The sequence below is a fragment of the Asterias amurensis genome, chromosome 4 (genome assembly GCF_032118995.1).
Source record: "Asterias amurensis chromosome 4, ASM3211899v1".
NCBI lineage: Eukaryota > Metazoa > Echinodermata > Asteroidea > Forcipulatida > Asteriidae > Asterias > Asterias amurensis.
Genome location: NC_092651.1, coordinates 5,939,632 through 5,954,341, shown reverse-complemented (window position 1 = coordinate 5,954,341; position 14,710 = coordinate 5,939,632). Strand labels below are relative to the sequence as shown.

Sequence of the window (14,710 nt, the reverse complement as noted above, 5' to 3'; positions counted from 1 at the left end):
ACATCGCAAATATTTGCAAAGATATTTGCAAAGATATTTGCGACATCGCAAATATTTGCAAAGATATTTGCGATGTGCAATGTCCCTTCAGGCCACCATACTATCATGACATATAATGCAATCAATAGATTTATACGACCAATGTCTGTCTTTATCCTAGGAGACCAGTATATTTTTACGAACTTACCTAGTAAATGTGCTGCCACCAAGCGTCTAAAAGTCTCCATCATTGTTCACTCCCCGATTGTAAAACGAACACGTCCTTGTTTTATTTCATCAGGTAACAGGCGCCCATTCTCATCAAGATGGCCGAAGCTGCTTTACACATTGAGACCACTTGCAAGATTAGACATGTACACATCGAATGCCCAATCTGCCTTAGTCGGTTCACCGATCCGAAAATCCTGGACTGTCTTCACAGCTTCTGCTTAAAATGTCTTCAGGAACTTAAAGACAAACAGGATCCGAAGACGGATCTTATTATTTGCCCAATGTGTAAAAAGAAAACGTCAATCCCAGATGAAGGATTGTCGGATCTTCTTAGCTGCTCTTTCTTGAGCTCGCTTATTGATGACTTCATTAATCTGGGAGGTTCGAAGGAGGACATTAACCCTCCTGTCTCCACATGCGAAGGATGCGACGAAGGTCTTGAAGCCGTCTCACGGTGTGTTGACTGTGAGGTAAATTTTTGCAAGACATGTCTGACAATCCACGCAAAATTAAACAGTAACAGACATCATCAAATCGTTAATGCTGTCGGTTCGTCGTCAAATGTGCGACCCAAAGACAAGGACAAAACTGAAACACAACGTGTCGGACACACACTGACCAGGAACTGTGTTTCTATTGCGACACGTGTGAATTACTTGTGTGTCTCAAATGTGTGGTGTTCGATCACCGAGCGTCCAACCACAATCTCTCTGAAATCAATGATACCATTCGATCTTATCGTCGAGCTGTTGATGAAGCCTTGCAGAAGTTTGACGAGTGTCGCAAGCAATTCCAAAAAGTGGATGACTCTATCAAACACTCACAGCAAAGATTACAGCTCATGGTCGACCAGGTTCTTCGAGATATTGTGGCTAAGGAGGAAGAGGAAACCACTAAGATAATAAATGCATCTCGCCTCCTTCAAGAAAGAGTCACTCAAATCGGTCAAGAAAGAGGTGAGGGATTTGAAAGCATACAGAGCAGCAATCACGATAAGATGAGTCGTGCAGAGCAGATCGTAGCTTCAGTCAATGACTTGATGCAACATGCTGATAACTTTGAGCTGCTAGACCTCAAGCCAAAAGTTATGCACAACTTAGACTTCCACAAAGAGCTTCAGTTTCAAACAGTGCAACATAGCAAGTCATTCATCCGGTTCAAAGGTCATGATATCGTCACTGATGCAGATCTCGGGGAAATAGTAGAGGAAGAGAAGTGGGAGGTGAAGACAGAGTTTGGTAAATGTGGGGAAGGTGATGGGGAGTTCAAGGATGCAAGGGACGTTGCTTGTTTTAGCATTGGTGACATTGTCGTTACTGATTCAAAGAGGTGGCTATTATCCACATTTACATCAAAGGGTAGTTACAAATCTACAGGTGGTCAACGTGGAACAGAGGACGGTAAACTAAAACAACCTTTTAATGTCGCCGTGACCTCTGATGACCTGCTTCTGGTTACTGACGGACAGGATGTAAAGGTTTATGATAGAGAACTGAGATCACATTCGTCAGTTCAGACCCTCACAGAATCAAGTCGAGGAGCAGTCAGAGAGTCTACTTCGTGGTATTGCTGTGGACAATAAAGATCGTATTGCAGTGGTTGACTGTAAGAGAAAGGTAATATCTCTCCATAATATGGATGGATCCATCATTTCCACAATACATCATGACGATATTAGTAGCGACTGCTGTCTATCTGTAAGCAGCAAGGAGCGTCTGATCTTCACAAACTACGACGAGATGAAACTATTTTGTGTGGATTTCATGGGAAACGAGGTGTTCAATATCAGCACCTCCATTGACGGCAAACCTGCCTATCCTTATGGTGTGTGCTGCGACGATGCTGGAGACATCTATTTGTCTGTTCATTGCGGTGGCTTTGGAACCAATGAGATACATCATTACGATGCATCAGGTGAGTACATCGGCTGTGTAGCTCGTGGCTTGTACTTTCCTCTAGGCATGACGTTTACTCCTACCGGTGACCTCATCGTGGCTGATATGCACTCGGTCAAGGTCTTGCGTCACCTGTGAGTGTCGATGACGTCATGGTCGAAAACGATACAAAATCGTGGATGACAATTGGAAATTACCAACATCCAATAATAAATAACGACTAACCTAAAACCAAGGCACTCATCAAGAATATGATTAATCTGTCATTCCAGCAAATCCACAGTCAACTATTATTCTAACCGCACCATTAACTTCATACAAATTTGTTTGACTTTCGCTTTACATTGAGTCACTTATGATTTAAATTCCGCTGGGCTGGTTTACCAAACTAAAAGGTGGTATGATGTAAAATCATAACAATAGACCGATTGCACTACAGACGTCACGTGACCTGAGATAGGTATTACATATCAACAAACACAGTGTACTGCATATCAACTCGCGTTAAACAGACATGAATATTGTTGCAATTGTTCGTTCAATTAAGGCTTTTATTCTCTAAATCACTGAAGAATATTTACCGGTGGCTGAACAATGCCAGTTATAATTGGTTACACAGCCCACCAATATAGGAAATTCTACGAGAATGTTCACACGATGTCATGTGTTTGTGCACGGAAAGTGTGGTTAAACATTGTCCTCATTGTAATGATTTTGCTGCCAATATTTAAAAGACAAAAACTCTTGAAGAAGCTGCAAATTCCTATATTTTCACCTTCAAATTATTTGATAAGAAGGGGGAGCTGTCAGCTAGAGTCTGACAACTTCGCGGTCTCTCTTGGCACAGCCCGACTTCACGCCGTGCACAACGCAAAATCCACGGCTCAAGCCTCAGTAATTTACGTAGTCTAACCAAACTCTCAAAAGAAACCTATTTTGTAGTAGACAACTTGGTCTATCAAACAGCATTTGTTTAAATTAATGTCACAACATTCAACTAAGAAAGGGCTTCGTTTTGAGTTTAAACTGTTATTTATCGAAATTACAGCCGATTATGGTCCATCAGTACGAGTCTTCCCATGTCTTTACTGTGTAGCTGTGTTTTTCTATACCCATCTCAGGTCACGTGATCACATGTAAACAATGATGGCGCAATCGGTCTACTATTATTAGGTACATCACAGCCAGATACTGCTCAGAGGGAACTCCAAGCTCCTTGTTCAGATCCAGCTAGGAAAACGTGGTTTTAAGACTCCATGTTCTTGTGTTTCATAATCTCCACCTAGATTACAAAGAATGTAGAGCTATGCGTAGTGGTTAATGATTAGCAGCTCGTATGTAACATGTAAATACCGTACTATGAGAAGGCAACGGCTCCAGTAAGAACCGTAACGCGAGGTTTAGCTGCACGTTGGGCTTATTGCATGCTCACGTATGACGTCTGCGCGCATGTACCGGACGTGGAAAGTGTAACTGCACGTATGCTAATAACTTGAGATTTTAACGACAATTTGTTGACGTTCACGTTCACGTTACTGGCGGAACGTGTAGCTAAACCTCCCTATTAGTCTAACAAAAACTCTTGTAGATTGTTGACAGCAAACCGAATCATTGATACGAGATACTAACAAGGTTGTAGGGATCCTAGTAAATCAGTATCAGATTTGACTGACAATGAGGGAACTATTCCCCCGAGGGACTTTGAGTGACCAGAAGAGGGACCAAATTATCTAAAACTTGTTGCTACCCGCAAACTTACTTTTGAATCATTTGCAGCGTTTAAATTTATAATTTATTGCCCTTCAATTGTTTTTATGCTTCACTTCGGATGGCATTATTATTATAATCACGCCATTTTTTAAAATAAAAGAAAGATCTTTACTTGATACGTTGGATACAGAGGCAAGGCTAATATATAAGGCGCCACCTACAGACATGACAGTTTATAATGTTGAGTATAATATAACATAATGCTACATGTACCTATTGTCAGCTATTTGTGATATATTTTTAAAGTGGAAAAATTGCATGACTATTATAAAGAGCTTGTAAATTGCATTTGCTTGACGCTCACTCAATTGATGATCAATATATATTTTTTAAATATGTGTGTGTTTCGACTTTAAAATAAAAAATGAAAATAATAGCTGTTTACTCTGTTTTTGGAAGTTGATAGAGTATGTTTTTTGTTTCTCTTTTATCGTCCATCCATTGATCTCAAAATGCATTTTTTTTTTGTAAATTTAAAACATTTTGTAGATTCAATGGCAACTGTTTGATTCCCTAAAGCTTTTTCAAATTGAACTTCAGTGTTTTCAAAGAATAAACCATCAAGATAACTCTCCACGAAAAAAAGGTTGCTCTTCAATTCTTAAAGCTGTATCGTGGTTTTCATAAAAAGGGCCAGAATAATCAACATGTTTGTTTTCCTGCCCATAGTGCGCTGAACCATATATGAATTCGTTGCATATTATCTTGACTATAGGGACTTCACCATATTATTATTAGTAAAATACAAAGGTTCAATAATGAAGTATCAACAATAATGAAACTATTTCCGGGGAAACCAAAGACACGCATTACCATTGTCTTAATCCCAAATCTTCATCAAAACGATCAACTGCTTCACTATACTTGGCCTCTAATCACAATAGGTCAAAACCGACCCAGGGGGATAAACAAACTAAAAGATAAACAACAACAACAACATTGGTTGAACACATCACTTCGTAACTCCTCCCACCAGTGTCACTGATTCCATCGAGCTTTTGCTATTTCACACTAACTACAAAATAGCCCCAATAACAATGCATCTAATTCAAAGCTTTACGCGCGCGCCCCAGTATTTGCGAAAAGGTCTATTGACCCCTTGTACTGCATGATGACGTCACATGCAGCTACTGTCTTACACGCGAGCCATGTGGGGAGTCAAATTTCCCGTAATTTAAATTATGAGTATGATAACATACTGTTTAAGAACGTGATTCAAGTTTATGCCCACATAGGCCTACTGCAGAATATGAGCTGAAGATGCTTCAGGATGGCCACACAAATTGATTGTCGGATTCAGGACAACCAAGGCTAACTGCAGATAAAACAACTGTCTCTCTAGCTTTTATACCTTCGAAGTATGGTTTGGTCAGCTGTGGGTGACGGTTCTTTCCGGCTGCTACTGTTTCGTTCTCAACACCCTCGGCCCTCGATCTCTCAGTGAAGTCCTCAGGTTGTCCTCTTTTATTTCCCCGGCCCCTCATTACTTCTAGATTCGTCCCATGGACCCAAACTATACATTTCTAGAGAGCCCTTGAGTTTGGCTTTCCGACAGTGCCACACTTGTCCCAAACCCACCACGATAAAACCTATTCGGTGATGTGTTGTATTTCACTGTTCACCTTCATTTGAGAGACGTGCGAGTCTGATGTATAGCAAGTGGGACTAAGAGTGGGGGGGCAGCAATCCCCCACCAATGTTGATGTCATTCTGGGCCTTTAAGCGGGCCCCGAACCCCACGCCGCAATGGCTACGCGCTCGCATACTCCATCTAATTTCATCTGAAGTGCCCCCCCCCCCTCCCCCTAACATTTTTCTGGTCGTTTGTTTCTTCTTTGTTAAGCATGTTGTAAGTAACAACAACACGGATCTTCTGTTTTCAAAGAACTGTTCTTTTACAGTTGACATATAACTTGTGAAAATAGGAATAAAATACCGCACGCAACGAAAAAACTTGTAGGCCTATATCTCAATGGCATGCATGGACGCCACTTTGACAATTGGTTTGCCGAGAACATGTAGCGTAAAAAGCAAACCAAACTGGATTGTGCTTGTATTATCATAAGTCAAGTGGTTTACACCATTTGATTTATTTGCATAAACACGATTTAGGAAGGTTATGTTCAATGCACACAGTTCATGGCGTTATGATGTCGGAAGGTACGGTGTTCTATATATACCACGTGCACAGCAGCATTAAAAGCACAATTTAAATACAGAAAAGTAGTTTTTAAAAGATAGATATTGTTTCTGAGCACTTTGTTTTATGTTCACTATAATTATGTTTCTTGTTAATTTTTTTGAGTAACTTTTCCAGTCTTCCGTTTTTCAATAGAATGTATTAAAAAAAAAATCAAAATATAATTTAACTTTACAACACTTGACTCAAATACTTCCATGTAGTTGTTGTGTCATTTGCATTAATTGAGACCAGTCCTTTGTGCTGTGCAATTGTACTGCGATCTTAATTGATATTGTATAAAGTATTGTACAAACGGGATTTGTTTGATCTGCATCTACCCCTTCAGAATGCCCCGCCCCCTCCCCTCCCAAGAAATAAATTACCCCCACAATAACACATCAAGCACTCGGAGTGAAGTTTCTGCTTTGGTGAAAATTGAGAAGCTTTTCAATGAGTCTTTATACAGGAACAACAATCTTCAAACTTATATTTCAACAACAAGTAAGTGTTTCAAATAAATTTATATGTTCTACGTGGAATTTGCGGGGAGGGGTGATAAAAGAAAACGAAAACTGAAAGGTAACTGCCTCAATTAGCGTGCATGAAGCTAGAATTTTGATTCGTCGTGTCATGTTCATTTTGGAACCTAATCTGACTACAGCCAAACAATCAACCAGTTATTCAATGTTCAACCAACCAAAGTATTTAATATTTGGGGTCAATACTTCAGACTGCAAACGTGAAGTTCCACAAACACATTTCAGCTACGAAATGTCATTGAAATGACTAATTCAGCGCACACTATCGCAATGGTTGCAATAGGCCACCGTAGAATGCAGTGCAACACTATACGTGTGAGTTTTTCCAGTTGTGAGAAATTGTTACCATTGCATTGCGCACGGGATGCCGATTAGATCAATACGTTGTACTGTATACATTCACATTGGTGTCGAGTTGGCGAAGGGGTGCACTGCTTTCTACGTTTTGAACGTTGGTTATCTTACAGAATCCATTACTGTTGCCGGTAATCTTCCCCTTCCGATTCATCAAAGAGGTTCAAGTGTACGCAGAGAGCATTAGTCACATCAACAGCTTGAGGTAGGACTTTGCTTGTACTAGGGTCTATGTTGTCTTAATAAACATGACCAGTGTATATAACTGACAAGTTGACTGTGTGTAAACAAGGGAATAAAAGACAGGGTCGAATTGCCGTGTGATAAAGGCCCGAGCCGAAGGTGAGGGCCTTTAGCGCACGGCAACGACCCTGTAAGGTTTTAAACGGACGTTAACGAACGAGTCACTACTCTTTTATTCCCATTCATAAACGCCCTTTTGTTAAAAAACGTTAAAAACAAAAAAATTACAGACACTTTGACAGTTGAACTTTCAAGGTTTGAAATATTTTTGTTCAGACACGTTCTGAAGAGTCTGTTGCGCGTGGGTTGTGTGTACGCGCGCGCGCTTAGATATATATTACGTGCTGTTACTAATAGCTACGACTTGCGTTCCGTGTGATAAACTTGCGCGCCTGACACGCGGAAGCGAGCCGGTTATAAACACTGGTCATTATCTACCGTTTAAACACCCCCATGTGACGAGCTCTCCACCAATAGACGCGCACACCAATCTCCTTAGTTGTTTACCAGAGGGCCTTTCCATTTCATAGCTGGAGGGGTGTTGCGTTGAAAGAAATCAATGAACAATTATAATTTTCGCATTTTTTTTACTTTTTGACCAAAAAGTTTTGATGTTGTTTGACCGAAAAAGGTATTTATGAATGGGAATCAAAGTGTGTTGAATCGGTTTTAAACTATTGGTTTAAACCGCCGAGGCCTGTTTCTTGATAATTTAACTCGACTTCGTCTCGGTAAAATTATCAAGAACCAGGCCTCGGCGGGTTTAAACCACTAGTTTAAAATCTCTTCACCACACATTGATCCCCTTATTAGTCAGTTCTTACAAACCAGTATTTTGTATTACATGTAAACGCTCTTGTATTGAAACTCGATCTGACAAGTTGTATGCAGCTAGTGAGACGAAAATGAGCGTTGTATGTCTTTTTTAGGAAATATACTATAATGATAGTTTACGACATCCCCTAAAAAGTCTTCATTTATTCATTCATTCTTTCAATCTTTCATTTGTTTTGTCGCATCAAGTCTGTTCCACGAACCATAGAGCTGTTCCTAATTGCCCTATGCACAAACACATCAGCCATTGACATGTGAGGAAAACATCATATGTAGCACACACGCAAAGGTTGAAATAGGTGCACCTATAATGCAATACGCACCTTTGTACCATCGAACCATGACGAACACAATGTGTGGTTAGGGTATGTGGAGTTTTCCCAGTTGTGAGAAACTACTACTACAACCATGGAGGTAGAAATGTCCATGCTACAACGCATACCGGCCGCAAGGCCGTGTGGTTTAAGCCCAAACATGGCCCAATTGCGGAAGTACAACATTTTGTAGATTGGCGAAGGAGGTGCACTGTTTTTGTTATGTACACCTGAACGTTGTTTATCGTACAGAATCCATTACTGTTGCCGGCAATCTTCCACATCCGATTCATCAAAGAGGTTCAAGTGTACGCAGTGAGCATTAGTCACATCTACAGCTTGAGGTAGGACTTTACTTGCACTAGGGTAAATTGTGTCTTAATGAACACTTGTGTGTGTACGTGCAGTACAATAATCAGTTCACACAAACCTTTTTTGAAAGTTTATTTCAAGATCAACACAAATAATGTCATTAACATATCCTATTAATTAGAAGTCCTCTTATTCATTCATTTGTTGATATATAGTGTCATGTTTGTTTGGAAGTGCCCTTTGTGAAATTAAAATGGACTTATACCCTCTCAACGTTAACGATGAAACTCCCGGCTTGTAATCATAGATAACATCAATACTAAAACAAGATGCAAAACAAACAAATAATCAAATAACAACAGTTTGGGCTTTGAAACAAACAGCTTTAAAAACCATGCAAAGTGTCGCCAATTGCCTTCTGTACTTAAGATTTAAAATGATAGATAACACGAATTTGCAAGTTTACCAGTTGTATTGGTTTGTGAGGGGCAAATTGACGAATCGTTTATTTTACATTGCATCGATGCCAAAATAAAAATGAATAAAACGCTCACTGAGCGATAAACTCCAAATGCGAAGTAAGATTATTTATTTCTCATCAAATATGACATTTCAGACAGAAATATTTCAAGGGATGTTTTCTACTTACATCAATAATAATAACAATAACAATAACAATAACAATAACAATAACAGTAATAGTAACAGTAACAGTAACAGTAACAGTAACAGTAACAGTAACAGTAACAGTAACAGTAACAGTAACAGTAACAGTAACAGTAACAGTAACAGTAACAATAATAATAATAATAATAATAATAATAATAATAATAATAATAATAAGACTTGTAATGCGCACATATCCACCCTGCTGGGTGTTCAAAACACACAAAACAAAGAAAAACAGACACAACAAAATTAGTCATTGACAACTTTTTTTTGGGGGGGGGTTGAGCAAAGAATTGACTAGAGTGGGATTCGAACCAACGACCTCGGGCTTAACGTGCCGGCGCTCTACCAACTGAGCTGTCTAGCCCTATATTGGCGGTGTCCCTATTTTGTCAATATCTTTGTTCGGGGGGGGTGCCAGTCAGAAGCCATACAACCGTTAACTGCCGTGTAGCCAGGGATCACACCCAAATTACGATACAACCTGGGAAGCGGCAGCGAGGGGATCACCATAAGGGGATGCGACTTTTTGTTTCAGATATCAATATAAACCACAAGGGAAAATATAACCCCTAAGTTCCGAGCTTTCAGCGAGGGAGCTATCCGAGCATTGAAAAGTTGTGACCTAAGATAAGTTTTGAGAAGAGACTTGAATTTTGCCGTACAAAGACAAGATCGACGATTAAGAGGTAGAGAGTTCCAGATGCGTGGTGCGGCTGAAGAAAAAGACCTGTCACCCCATGAGTGTCGAGACTTGGGTTCAATGAGGAGAAGCACAGAACTTGATCGAAGATTCCTTGATGGAGTGTAAACTTGAAGCAGTTCAGAAATATAGTGGGGAGCCTTGCCATTAAGAGCTTTGTGGACAATGAGCATCAGCTTGAAGATGATTCGTTGAGAGATAGGGAGCCAGTGTAGTTGTTTCAGAATGGGGGTGATAGCACAGAATTTTCTAGACAGTGTCACAATGCGGGCAGCAGTTGAAGTCGGGAAATCTGGTTGTTAGGAAGACTGTAGAGAACAGTATTGCCGTTGTCAAGACGAGAAGTAACAAATGCGTGAATGACCTTTTCAGTGGCACTTTTGTCCAAGTACTTGCGAATCTTACCTATATTCCTGATGTGATATGATGATAAACGAACAATGTTGTTGATGTGTGGCTGAAGTGTCATCGATGAATCAAAAATAACCCCTAAGTTCCGAGCTTTCAGCGAGGGAGCTATCCGAGCAGCACCGATTGAGATGTATGGCACTGAAACCTTAGTTAACTGTTGACGTGACCCAAATAGAATGAACTCTGTCTTATCATCATTTAACTTCAGGAAGTTTTGTTGTGTCCAACGTCGAATCTCTTGGATGCAGTTCTCAAGTCGTGCAATAGATGCATTGGCGTTTTCTTGAGAAGATTTAAACGTGATGTATAGCTGAGTGTCGTCTGCGTACACATGATAATTCAGATTGATACAGTAAATCACGACATACTTGTCAGAAAATTGGAGCACTATGGAGTGAGAGGAACAGCCCTTGGCTTACTCAAAAGTTACTTGTGCAACAGAAAGCAATATGTATCATTTGACTCTGAAAGTTCTACCAGGCGTGACATAACGTGTGGAATAGTTTAAATGATTCTCTTAAATCTTCACCGTCTTTATCTATGTTTGTTAAAAACCTAAGAGCTCAGTTCCTTGACTCTTATTCATAGTCTCAAAAGGTGTAACTTGTAAGTTGTGATGGCCTTGTCTCATATTGTCTTGTCCGCTTCCTTTGTCCTTTGTCCTGTCACGGTTCCGTGGTTTTATGTTTGTTTGTCCATAGCTTATGGTACAAAAGCGTTCTGCTTCACCTTACTCCTAAATGTTGTAATTCTGCCGATTATTATTGATTCATTGTGCACCAAATATATTTATTATCTCATGTTACTGTGCTACTTGGGTAATTTCAACTTATTGTGCTTTTGTTGTAATGAATTGCAGCATTGAATAAATGTTACTGAATGAGATTAAATTTCAGGATGATGTCACGAATCGGTATTAGCGTAAACCACTGCGGGCCGAGTACCGACCCCTGTGGCACAGAGTAGTTCAAAACAACAGGGTCGGATATTGCGGTGCCAATACATACATACTGAGTTCTATTGTAGAGATACGATTTGCACGATGCTAGAGCTTAGACCGTGCAAGTTTTATGTAAATCTGTGATCTTCATTAATTTTGTTTCCTACCAATTCTGTAACGTTCCTTTAACATCACTGTTTAATATTTAAGTGTCAATTTTGTGAGGGCCAAATCTCAAATATGGGGGTCAGTGGGTCGAATGTTCGAGTCAACATTAAGCAATGATTGATCTCAGATACACTGCAGTTTTGCAAAATAGCTGGTCAGTTTGACCCTGAAAACAAAAACTCACTGACTCGGGTCAGTGTAGAGTTTGGTTCATGCTAAACACTGTTATTGCCCGCTGGGCATTAGTGTTATTCTTGGTGTAAAGTATAAAGGGAAATACAAGGGCAAAATCAATTACAACACACATCGTGTCTATGATGGCCTCCAAATGCCACAATTCCTTTAAATGTATGGGAGTCGTAAGTCAACTGTTTACAAAATTCTGGGCATGGACACATAATAGGCCTAGCGTATGAAGTAGCCCGAACGTATGACGTCACACTTTGACGTATGACGTGTACCTTTGACCTCACAATCATTTCACACTGAGATTCGCGGTAAACTCAAACCTACATTATACCAAAAGTATCGATGTTTTCAAAGTTTGTGTTTCTAGGATCCACAATGTCATTGTCATCAGACCCTATTAGTTAGAAGTCCTCTTGTTGATTAATTTGTTTATTGGGTGTTCGGGCAACTCTTTGATATTGTTCATTTTTTTTCTTTTTAGTTTTTATTCTTCCTCTCGATGAAATTGTGCATGCAGGTAGACAATGACCAGTAGATAATACAAAAGTTGTTGCGTCACGATGACGTCGTCAGTTGTTTAAATATACTAATCCAAAGTTTCAAAAAATCGTAACTCAAGAAGTAAAGCTATTACAACAATAGCTTTGGACACCCAGCAGGGTGGATACCTCCGCATTACAAGTGTTATTATTATTATTATTATTATTGTTGTTATTATTATTATTATTATTATCATTATCATTATCATTATCATTATCATTATCGTTATCGTTATCGTTATCGTTATCGTTATCGTTATCGTTATCGTTATCGTTATCGTTATCGTTATCGTTATCGTTATCGTTATCGTTATCGTTATCGTTATCGTTATCGTTATCGTTATCGTTATCGTTATCGTTATCGTTATCGTTATCGTTATCGTTATCGTTATCGTTATCGTTATCGTTATCGTTATCGTTATCGTTATCGTTATCGTTATCGTTATCGTTATCGTTATCGTTATCGTTATCGTTATCGTTATCGTTATCGTTATCGTTATCGTTATCGTTATCGTTATCGTTATCGTTATCGTTATCGTTATCGTTATCGTTATCGTTATCGTTATCGTTATCGTTATCGTTATCGTTATCGTTATCGTTATCGTTATCGTTATCGTTATCGTTATCGTTATCGTTATCGTTATCGTTATCGTTATCGTTATCGTTATCGTTATCGTTATCGTTATCGTTATCGTTATCGTTATCGTTATCGTTATCGTTATCGTTATCGTTATCGTTATCGTTATCGTTATCGTTATCGTTATCGTTATCGTTATCGTTATCGTTATCGTTATCGTTATCGTTATCGTTATCGTTATCGTTATCGTTATCGTTATCGTTATCGTTATCGTTATCGTTATCGTTATCGTTATCGTTATCGTTATCGTTATCGTTATCGTTATCGTTATCGTTATCGTTATCGTTATCGTTATCGTTATCGTTATCGTTATCGTTATCGTTATCGTTATCGTTATCGTTATCGTTATCGTTATCGTTATCGTTATCGTTATCGTTATCGTTATCGTTATCGTTATCGTTATCGTTATCGTTATCGTTATCGTTATCGTTATCGTTATCGTTATCGTTATCGTTATCGTTATCGTTATCGTTATCGTTATCGTTATCGTTATCGTTATCGTTATCGTTATCGTTATCGTTATCGTTATCGTTATCGTTATCGTTATCGTTATCGTTATCGTTATCGTTATCGTTATCGTTATCGTTTTCGTTATCGTTATCGTTATCGTTATCGTTATCGTTATCGTTATCGTTATCGTTATCGTTATCGTTATCGTTATCGTTATTGTTATTGTTATTGTTATTGTTATTGTTATTGTTATTGTTATTGTTATTGTTATTATTATTATTATTATTAATTTATACCTCATCGGAAAGGTCTTGCAAAGAGCTTTGAACACTTCACAGACATGACCCCCCCCCCCCCCGCGCCACTTTGACCTTCACTTCAGATTCAAAACATAAGTTGAAGATTTAACAAATCTATAGCCGACGCCTGTTGGTTGGATGCGCCTACATATAGTACGAATGAAACAGTAATGAGAATGTCATTTGTTTACACTGTTGTTGTGACTACGTGCGCATTCACTAAAGTGGCGTGATGCTGTATTCCGTTTTACGCTGTGCCGATGACCAATGCATATTAATAAATACCTTGGACGGTTTCAAGTCTCTGATTGGTCAAAACCCGGTCACGTGTGAGAGTGTTAACGGTGGTATAAAGACCGGCTTTGGAAAATAGCGAATAAGTGGCCACTAAATCAGCATACATTGTGTAAACCTTGCGCGTTGCACTGTATCGCACGCTTATTTATATCCCTGTAAGTTTCATTGCAACTTCGCGCACTTTTGCGTACGCGCGCTGAAAATGGTTCAATTTTTGAGTGCGCGCGTGTAACATGTGCGCGCGTATAAACTGACGCCGAGCTCATGCGCGCGTTTTAATGCACAAAGAACAGATATCGTCCAATCATTTGCCTCCTTTGACCCCAGTGAAGGCGCTGAACAGATCATTATTTAAAAGAGTCACTGGTCTCAAAGATCAGTAATGTGATTAACGCACGAAAGAGATGGGAACCATCAAAAGCTCAAATATGGCCCCTGAACATGTCTGGAAGTATCGCCAAGAGAAAAGTCACACAATTTGGACAATTTTAGCCGTTTAATTCGCCCAAAAAGGTATTTATTAATGGGAATAACAGTGTTCGTACACGGTCTTCACTGCGTGGTAATGACCACTGTTATTCCCTAATTATAAGTTATCACACAAGCGCGGGAGGAATACGGAAAAATATAGCGCTTATATCCATGCAAGGTAGTGATAGTAGCCGTGCAATGTAGTTTTTTATCACCACTCCATTCCATTCTGCGAATCTGATTGGAGGATTAGCGCGTAACATAATATGGCGCAACTTACGCAA

The 14,710-nt window shown here is 39.3% G+C and overlaps 1 pseudogene; it reads left to right on the top strand.

Annotated features, from left to right (window-relative positions):
- The first annotated feature begins 305 nt into the window (after positions 1-305).
- On the top strand, positions 306-2,243 carry LOC139936586 (uncharacterized; annotated as a pseudogene).
- Positions 2,244-14,710: the final 12,467 nt, after the last annotated feature.